Source organism: Patagioenas fasciata, chromosome 1, assembly GCF_037038585.1.
Source record: "Patagioenas fasciata isolate bPatFas1 chromosome 1, bPatFas1.hap1, whole genome shotgun sequence".
NCBI lineage: Eukaryota > Metazoa > Chordata > Aves > Columbiformes > Columbidae > Patagioenas > Patagioenas fasciata.
Genome location: NC_092520.1, coordinates 197,008,454 through 197,018,494, shown reverse-complemented (window position 1 = coordinate 197,018,494; position 10,041 = coordinate 197,008,454). Strand labels below are relative to the sequence as shown.

At 50.4% G+C, this 10,041-nt stretch overlaps 1 long non-coding RNA gene across 1 annotated transcript; it reads left to right on the top strand.

Moving 5' to 3' along the window:
• Positions 1–7,428: 7,428 nt before the first annotated feature.
• On the top strand, positions 7,429–8,564 carry LOC139827097 (uncharacterized). The gene is made up of 3 exons (XR_011737293.1): positions 7,429–7,537; positions 7,624–7,769; positions 8,516–8,564. It is a non-coding gene; the product is annotated as an uncharacterized lncRNA (long non-coding RNA).
• Positions 8,565–10,041: the final 1,477 nt, after the last annotated feature.

Here is a 10,041-nt window from a genome sequence, read left to right as displayed (position 1 = left end):
TGCTGTCAACAACGTCTGCGGCTGCACAAGATGAGGACCTGTCTGAAGGAGCTGCAAGAATCCAATGCCAAGCAAGAAAACCTGGTGACTGAGCGACTGAGGCAGGATCCAGCTGTGCGAGCCTCACTCCTGCTGAGCAGGGTGTCCGGCGTGGATGTGAGCCCTGGCTGCAGCTGTGAGGGGACCGTGGCCCCGCGAGGTGCCAAAAGAAGAACACTTGCTGCTGCTGCATCTGGGCACTACTTACCTGTTGTGGTTGTTCTTTCACTGCACAGTCAAATCCGATGCTATTCTCACTCAAACAAAGCCTGGTTAAAACAAAGGAATGTGTTACTTTAGCCAGTTGCAAGTTACCGATTTCCAGTTATTCCTCATTTCTACTTCCCTTTTTGTTTGATACATTCCAGAAAGCTTCCATAGCTTTACTAACCTCTTTCTGACTTCTTTCCATTCTCGTTTAGTCTGTCCCTCTCTCTCGATTTTGATTTTCGGTTTAGGAGCCATAAATTCTGGGTGTAACGCAGTTTAAAGATTGCAGCTTTCATCCTAAGAATAAACATGGAAACTCCAAGAAAAAAAATGCCACCTTAGTAATGAAAATGTATCATTTCCTGGTTGGAAACATAATCACATGATTGTAAAGCCAGCACTGATTTAAGAGAGGCTTTGGAAAACACAGGACAGACTGTCGGCAGATCAGGTTTCAGACTGCTCCTAATACAATTGTTGTAAACTAAAGATTTAGCAAGTATCAGAGAGGTTTTAGAATGAACCACCTTGATTCTGTCACTTGATGTGTTACAGCCTTAATTTTGAACTTGGAGATTTTCTTCAACAGATTCCCTCCTTTCCACCTGAAATTAATAATGGTAAAATAAACCTGAGAGTGCCAAGAAGATGCTTCCTGTGCCGCTTTCTTTTGAAATTTAATTAACATCTTTATAAAAGAAAAATTTATCATGGAGTGTTCTATACATTATTATTAATAACTAAACGTTGCGGTATTCCAGTTAACTATAGTGGTGGTCTTGTTGTTTTTTTTGCGAATTTCTAAAACTGTGTCTATGAATATGTAGTTATGACGGGAAAGCTGTGACTGTTTATAACTACAGCAAAGATGAAGTACAGGCAGCAAGAAAGGCTCAGTGAAGCCTCTGTAAACAGGGAGACAGTCATTAGCTGGTCTTAATATAAGTTTCCATGAGATGGCCTTGCAAGAGGCCGTGTCTCTTTGTTACTGAATTGCAAGACACTTTGTTGCATACGGTTGCAACAACATCACAGGCAGACAGGCAGGTTCCCCTCGAGATGCCGGCCACGGTTGAGGAGAGCTTGACCCTCGTGATCACCCTCTTATATAGGGGTGTCCTGGTTTTGTTGAAAAACAAGTTTCTCTTTTAGTGAATTTTACCTGTCAGCTAAAGCCTTCATATTAGCTGCATTTTCCTGGAGAACCAGATACATGTTTTGGTAAACCTAGTAATGGAATGCAAACTTATTGATAAGCACGGATGGACATCTCGCGAGAGGGGCAACGAGAAACCGGTGACCAAGGAACTGACCAATGGGGTATAACATTCCATTCATGTGAATACTTCATATAAAAGTGGGAGATCACAAGGATCTCGTCCCTTTTCCCTTTTTTCCTTCCCTTCTGCTTATGGCCGACATTAGGAGAGGACCTTGCTAGTCATCCCTGCGAACTGAGACCTAGTGAGAGACTGAATCCAGCTCCGGTTGGCTACAGAGTCTAATCAGGACTTTGGGTGCTGGCTCTGCAGTTGCTGAGACTTTCAAGATTGGTTTTGTATATTTTGTATTATTTTCTCTATTCTTATTAGTAGCATTAGTAAAATATCTTTAATTTTTCCAGCTCTCTTCTCTCTCTCCTTCTTTCCCTCCTGATCACCTGTCCTGAGTGGGAAGGGGGGAGAGGGAGGGGTAAAAGGGGGAAGTGGAGGGGAGAGGAGGTTAACAATACATCTGCCAGGGTTTGACTGTCACCCTGCAATTTTAACCCTTGAAAAGGGGGTATGACGATTATGGGGCGGAATACTTAATTGGTTAATTTAAGTCACCAGTTCCATCCACCCCTCCTCAAACACGCCCCTCTCACAACGGAACGTGGGAAAACTTATCAGTCTTTCTTGGCTACCATAGCAATAAATCTAAACATGAGCTTCTTCAGCATTCCGTTGGTCTTCTGATCAGCACTGAGTACAGCATGCGAGGAAAAATATGTAGGCAAAAGCTCAGAAAAGTACAGCCACCAAGAAGAACTTAGCTGAAAGAAAAATCACTAAAACGCAACTGGTCTTGTTTTTAACAAAACCAGGACATGACCCAAAGCAGCTTGACCAAGCTTCTGGAAAGCAACGTGGCAGACTATGTCCTGGGGGTCCTGCTGCACACCAAGTTGACCAGGAAACAGCAAGGTGAGCTGACTCACGTGCAGCATACACCCTGGCAGCCAAAAAATGCCTTTGCCATAAAACAGTGTTATGTTCTTCCCCTAATATGCTCCACAAATTCAACCCAGGCCCTTTAGTAGGTGACCAACATCAAGAAGATAAACCTGTGTATCCTGTGTGCATCCTTTCAAAAGAAGGCATTTTAAATTCTGACCCTCTGTGAATAGGTCTTGCTCGTTTGACATGACAAATACTTTGGAGCCACAGCTCACTTTTGAGTTGTGGATCAAGTGGCTCATGATCCAGCAAGTCGGAGGAAGTGGTGCTACTGTATTTGCGCTCACTGTCATTGGCAAGGGCTATGCCGACCGCATTGGCTGACACGCTGCAAACACAGCTTTTCCCAAGCGGTCAGCCAACAGCAACTGCCTGAGCCCAAGACCCCATGTGGATTAGATACCAAGAGCAGAAACCTCATTAAAAAGGCTCCTGTCACTGCACTTCGACTTCTACGCAGTTGCACACGCTGCAAAAGGCACGTGTTGACCTGCAAGAATTTCCGCTAAGGACACAAGTAATAGAACGGCCATTTGAAGGCATTTCCTGCAGGCTGGAGAAAACCGGTAGCAAGCACTGAGGTGATCTCCATATTTAACTGTTTAAATAAGTGTTTCTTGAAGTTTGCCAAATGGAGATGGTTAGAACAAGACACAGTAAAAAATTAAACAACAAAGCGCGTTCCTTAGCCCCAATATTAGCTCTTAACGGCACAAGCTACCAAAAATGTGCGGAGAATGCTCCCACTAGGTCTCAGCTGTGGAGATACAGGACACAAACCTCCTTGGCAGAAGAGGGAACTATAACCAGGGTGGGATTCGGTTCACTGTGACTTGGGTGTTTGTGTGGGGACTTGGTTTCCACAAAGCCGTTAGAGTGAGCGAACAGCAGGGGCTTGATGATAGAGCCTCGCCCTGGGCATGGTTTGGGAATGATCTGAGATTCTACATGGGATGTTCTCTGACCTCCAACTGTTCCCTCAGAAGGGCCAGACTATCCGTAGGTCCTGTGTCACATCTGCTGATCTCTAGGTGCTGGTTTTGTTATGGCATGTGAAATGGCATTAAGTTGCCTGCGTGTAGGAAATCCAACTGAGGCCTTAGTCGATACACTCCTTAAGTCTAAAGGTGTCCTAAAGGTGTCTACTTTAGGACAGTAGGAATAACTCCTTCCTCCGCTAACTGGAACGGGGTCTTAGCAATTATCTCACATGCAATGCTGCAATAGAGCTCTGTAAACTGGGAGGAGCTGAATACCCACTATGGTGTCTGGTGTTGGAGCGGGTGGCCTCGGTATCTCTGGCTACTTCTCAAAAACAAGCCTTTACTACTCTATCGTATGTCAAAGGTGGCTAGTGGAGTTCCCAGCCTAGATCTCCAGGAGTCAGCTGGCATGTGCCACAGGAAAGAGCGATGTTTTGTTTGCAGAGCCTCATGGAGTGGGCTATGGCTGTCCCGGTCCAAATGTGACTGAGGTGCCTTTGGAATATTCAGGGAGAAAATGAAGTGCTTGGAGAGATTCTTATGAAAAGCTCATGTGCTGTCAACTGTTGTGTGTCACCAGACTGAAGAAAAACAGGTATTTTTTGTGAGCAATTGCTCACGCTTCCATGCCAATACCATATTTATATCATACTTCAGGCGACCATGCTCTCTTGTGAAGCTGGAACTTCTGCACACAAGCTTTCCTGTCCCTGGTGCAGAATGGTAAGAGAGCATGAGTGCTTGGGACGGCTGAATGGGCTGTTGAGGAGGGACAGGCAGGGCAGGTGAGGTGGGGGAGTTGCAGTGAATGTAAGGGAGAGGTTTGACTTGGCAGCCCTTACGGTTAGGGGTGACGTAGTTGAGAGCCTGTGAGTGAGGATTAGGGGCTGGAAAACAAAGAAAGTTCATTGATGAGTTCTTGCCTAGGAAATTAGGATAAATCTCTGGCAATTCTACGGGCATGAAGCATCCTGAGACATGTGCACACAGACTTGTGACCCAAAGCAACTTGGCAAAGCTGCTGGCAAAGAGCGTGGCACAAACGTCCTGGGCTCCTGGTGGACAGCAAGTTGAGCAGGAGCCAGCAAGGTGGCCTTGGCCCAAGGCGGCAGCCAGTGGTGCCCTGGGCTGCACGGGGCAAAGCCTTGCCAGCAGCTGGAGGGAGGTGACCCTTCCCCTCTGCTCAGCGCTGCTGAGGCCAGGCCTGAAGTGCTGTGCCCAGGGCTGGGCTCCCAGTGCGAGAGAGACATGGGCATAGTGGGGAGAGCCCCCAGCACCCCTCCCCCACCACCACGCTCAGAATGTTGGGCTGTGTTGACTCTGCGCTGTCCCGGCAACGGTTCTGTGCCGCCACGAAGTGTCAGGGGTAAGAGCCAAGCTCTTGCCCTGCAGCACTGGGACGGCACTGGGGAGGTGTTTGCCAGAATCTGTCCACCTGTCTGGCTACCACCTCACGCCCCACAGGCGTGCCCTTTCAGGACGCTTCTCTTGGCTTTGTGGAGATGGGTCAGGTGAATTGCTGCTGTGGCACCAGGTAGGCTCCCCCCACGCACAGCTGGGAGACACCCCAGAACAGCCACACCGTGCAGCAGCGGATTTTCTCATGCCTGATGCCGTCTGCTCTGCAGGGACGAGCCTGAGCCCGAGCAGCCACCTGTGCCCAACGCTGGAAGTGGCCAGTTGGCTGGTGAGTTTGGAGAAGACGGGGACGGGACGGCCCTTCCCCCCTCCTCTTGCAGACAGGCACTCAGGCTGCACTGGGGCTGCTGCTGCCCTTCCCGCAGGGCACGTCTGTTCCCATTACTCTGGGGCAGGAGAGACCTGAGCCCTCGGGATCCCTTGTTGCCAAAGGACACTTCTCCCGTGTGCTCCAGGGTCCAGGAGCGCTGTCCTGGCGCTTCTGCTCCACCTCTCTTTGCTCTCTTCTCCTTGGCAGATGGTGGCACCCGCAGCAGGAGGAGGAGGAGGTGGCTGCCCTGGCACTTTGCGTGGCCAGGGACCTTGGTGGCTGCAGAGGCACCGGGGCCATCGGGCTCTGCCCGCACGGGGCTTCTCTTTGGCCGGCCCCTGGCTGATCTCTGCAGCCAGGATGGCATGCTGCCCCAGCCCATGCAGGTAAGCAAGCGTGGCCTGGGAAGGGGTCCCCATCCTGCTGGCTCCTCTGGAGAGGCACTGTCCCCATGGCAAGCATCCCAGATGAGCCTTGGGGACAAAGCGCGCTCCTCTCCACATCACCCAACTCCAGCCAGCCCTCTGTTCTGCCTCAGTCAGGGCAGCAGACCCATCCACACTCACTCCTGCCCCTGAGGAAGCTTGGCCTCTCCCAGGACCTCTCTCCAGCCCAGCAACATCCTCCTCTCTCCCCTGCAGGACCTGCTGACTCTGCTGCATGAACAGGGGCCATCCACGGAGGGGATCTTCCGGCTGGCGGCCAGCGAGCGTGCCTCCCGTGAGATCAGGGAGGCCCTGGACAGCGGGACCCAGGTCCACCTGGCAAGCCAGCCGGTGCACGTCCTGGCTGTCATCCTCAAGGTGAGCCCTGCTGACCTGGAGTCCGGCAGCTCCTGGCTCTGCTGCTGGGCACCTGCTCAAGCAGGAGCCCAAAGCCAGGAGGTGCTGGGCACCCAGCGTGCTGGGGATACTGCCCGTGCTCCCGGCAGCAGTGCGCACAGCCTGACGCGCAGCCCTTGGCGTTGCAGGACTTCCTGCGCAAGATCCCCTCCAAGCTCCTCGTGGCGGAGCTCTACCAGGAGTGGATGGCCGCCCTGCAGAAGAGCAGCAGGGAGGAGAGGCTGGTGAGGCTGAAAGAGTAAGTGTGGTCAGCAGCCTGGCTGCTCTGCAGGGACTGGCAGAGCCCGGCACTTGCCTGCAAAGCCGCAGCTTGCCTGAAAAAGATGCAGGCATTGGGGCTGACTCCTTGTCCAAAGGGACTCTGGCCAGAAGGGCAGGCAGGGAGGAAGGTGGTAATCTCTCAGGGAAGACAGCCCCTCTGCTGTAGAGCCAGCTTGGCCGAGGAGCCTTCCCTGGGGTGGGCTTGGCTGACATCAGCATGGGACACCTGTCTTGACAACCCCTACTTCACCTCTGTACGTTGGGCTCCTGTTTCTACAGGGTGGCCCGCAAGTTACCCGAGGCCAACCTCCTCCTCCTCAAGACCTTGCTGCGGCTGCTGCAGAACATCAGCAGCAATGCCACCATCACCAAGATGACAGCCATCAACCTGGCCATCTGTGTGGGGCCCAACCTCCTTGGCCCACCAGAGGAGGACACGCTCCCTCTGGATGTCCTGGCACAGGTGACAGGGAAGGTACGCTGTGTTTCCCAGCCCCTTGCAGCCTTCCCGGCCCACGCCAGCTTTGCTCTTCAGAGGTTCCTGGCTGCCTCCTGTCTTCAGCCAATGCTGGCAGGGGAGCTGCTGGGAAGAGCAGCTGCACAGCTGCAGCTTTCTGTGCACAAGGCAGCATGAGGAGTGGGAAGGGCTGTTGGAGGCATTGCAGCCAGCGCGTTGGGAACCAATGGTTTACCGTGTGCAGGTGACCCAGCTGGTAGAGTTCCTCGTTAACCACCATGGGGAACTCTTTGAGGATGAGGAGGAAGAGAAGGAGGAGGAGGAGAAGGAGGAGGAGGAGAAGGAGGAGGAGGAGGAGGAGGAGGTCCTGTTCGTGGAGAAGGAGAAGGAGGGGGAGGAGAAGGAAGAGGGGGCTGGGCTTGCCGGTGAAGAGGCGGAGGACTCGCCGGCACCAGGAGAACAAGGAGAAACTGCAGAGGTATGTGAGAGCCACAAGCAGCATGAGAGAATGCCTCCCCCCTCAGAAGGTGGGATTGCCGCTGTAAGGACAAGCAGGTTCATCCACCAACCTGCAGCTTTGCAGAAGTGCAGAGTGAGGCTGATGCAGGTTGGCCATCACTCTTTGCCCAGCGATCCCAACAGAAGTGGCCCAACTGGGCTGAGCAAAGCCACCCAAGGGATCTGCCCTTTAGAGCTGAGCTGGAAAACGGGTAGGTGTCATCTTCTGCGTTTCCGTTGCAGGTGCCTTCAGTCTCTGCAGAAAGCGCAGCCCAGAACAGCTCCTCTGGGCAGAGCAGGTAACCTGAGCTGGCTTTACTTTAGAGTAGAATTGATTCCTGTTTATCATGGCTTTACCTGTCTAACAATCCTTTTGGATGGAAAGCTTGTCAGGCTCTTCGCGGGAGGGGGGAAATCCTTCCCCCCGGAAGAGAAAACTCCTGTTCGAAGAGGGGGGCGATGGCCAGCCCAGCAAGAGGAGGCGAAGGCTGGAGCTGGACAGCTCACAAACAGGCGACTGAGACAAGCCAGGTGGGGTGAGAAGAACAAGGAGCCCTGGTGTGTGAAAGAGCCTGCTCTCCCTCTTTCCAATTGCTCTGAGTCTAGGAAATATTTCTGTGGTGCCCAGAGACGGCCTCAGAGAGGAAGCGTTCACCTTCCCTTGGGAGAAGGTGGATACCTGGAGGTGAAGAGCACTCCAGCGTTGGCAGTTTTCATTTTTCACTTAGAACCCTAGAATCAAAGAAGAGTTTGGGTTGGAAGGGACCTTCCAAGGCCTTCTAATCCACCCCCCCTGCAATCAGCAGGGACATCTTCAATGAGATCGGGTTACGCCGACCCCCGTCCAGCCTGGCCTTGAATGTTTCCAGGGATGGGGCATCTACCACCTCTCTGGGCAACCTGTGCCAATATTTCACCACGCTCACTGTAAAACAGTTCTTCCTCTTGCCTTTGTCTTTGTCTTTGTTCCTCCTTGCTTTACTCTGGTTCAGTTTTACTCTCCGTTCTTACTGCAGCTGTACCCAGGCCTGGCCCTTGAAGCCTAGATTTGCACGGCAGTTGAGTCAAAAGCCCCCATGTCCACTGAGACCTCCCCAGACTTCCACAGTCTAAATCATTAATAGCAAAACACCAAAGTATAATATCCAGCCCTAAGGAATCCTGCAGAAAAGAACTGTGGATGGGGATTGCCTATCCTGTTAAAGCACGAGTTGCTTGTTCTCCTCTCAGCCTTGTGCTTAATGCCTGTCTTTCCCCGCCCCTCTTTCTCAAGGCAGGTTGAAGAACTGACTGAAGAAATCCCCCTCATGTTGTCACCCTCATGTTGGCTCAGCTGGACCATCTAGAGTTTGTTTGTTAGTTAGTTAGCAAGTTAGTTAGTTTGTTAGTTAGTTTGTTAGTTAGAGTGTTTGTTAGTGTGTTAGTTAGTTTGTTAGTTAGTTAGTTTCTAGTGTAGGTAGCTGTGTACTGAGTGCACTTTTTTTTCACATACTGGTTTGCGACTTTCAGAAATTCACAGTGGGTTTTGGAGCCAGTAGGGCAAGAGAGTTTGTTTGTTTGTAAGTGAGTTAGTTAGCAGGTTCGTTATTTTGTTTGTTTGTTAGTTGCTAGTGTAGGTAGCTGTGTACCGAGTGCATTTTGGTTTTCACATACGGGTTTGCAAGTTTCAAGAATTTTCCCATAGATTTTTGAGTCGATAGGGCAAGAGAGTTAGTGAGTTAGGTAGATAGGTATATTTGGCTGAACGGCACAAGCTCTCAGCAAGTGCATCCAGAACACCCCTGCTGTCAACAACGTCTGCGGCTGCACAAGATGAGGACCTGTCTGAAGGAGCTGCAAGAATCCAATGCCAAGCAAGAAAACCTGGTGACTGAGCGACTGAGGCAGGATCCAGCTGTGCGAGCCTCACTCCTGCTGAGCAGGGTGTCCGGCGTGGATGTGAGCCCTGGCTGCAGCTGTGAGGGGACCGTGGCCCCGCGAGGTGCCAAAAGAAGAACACTTGCTGCTGCTGCATCTGGGCACTACTTACCTGTTGTGGTTGTTCTTTCACTGCACAGTCAAATCCGATGCTATTCTCACTCAAACAAAGCCTGGTTAAAACAAAGGAATGTGTTACTTTAGCCAGTTGCAAGTTACCGATTTCCAGTTATTCCTCATTTCTACTTCCCTTTTTGTTTGATACATTCCAGAAAGCTTCCATAGCTTTACTAACCTCTTTCTGACTTCTTTCCATTCTCGTTTAGTCTGTCCCTCTCTCTCGATTTTGATTTTCGGTTTAGGAGCCATAAATTCTGGGTGTAACGCAGTTTAAAGATTGCAGCTTTCATCCTAAGAATAAACATGGAAACTCCAAGAAAAAAAATGCCACCTTAGTAATGAAAATGTATCATTTCCTGGTTGGAAACATAATCACATGATTGTAAAGCCAGCACTGATTTAAGAGAGGCTTTGGAAAACACAGGACAGACTGTCGGCAGATCAGGTTTCAGACTGCTCCTAATACAATTGTTGTAAACTAAAGATTTAGCAAGTATCAGAGAGGTTTTAGAATGAACCACCTTGATTCTGTCACTTGATGTGTTACAGCCTTAATTTTGAACTTGGAGATTTTCTTCAACAGATTCCCTCCTTTCCACCTGAAATTAATAATGGTAAAATAAACCTGAGAGTGCCAAGAAGATGCTTCCTGTGCCGCTTTCTTTTGAAATTTAATTAACATCTTTATAAAAGAAAAATTTATCATGGAGTGTTCTATACATTATTATTAATAACTAAACGTTGCGGTATTCCAGTTAACTATAGT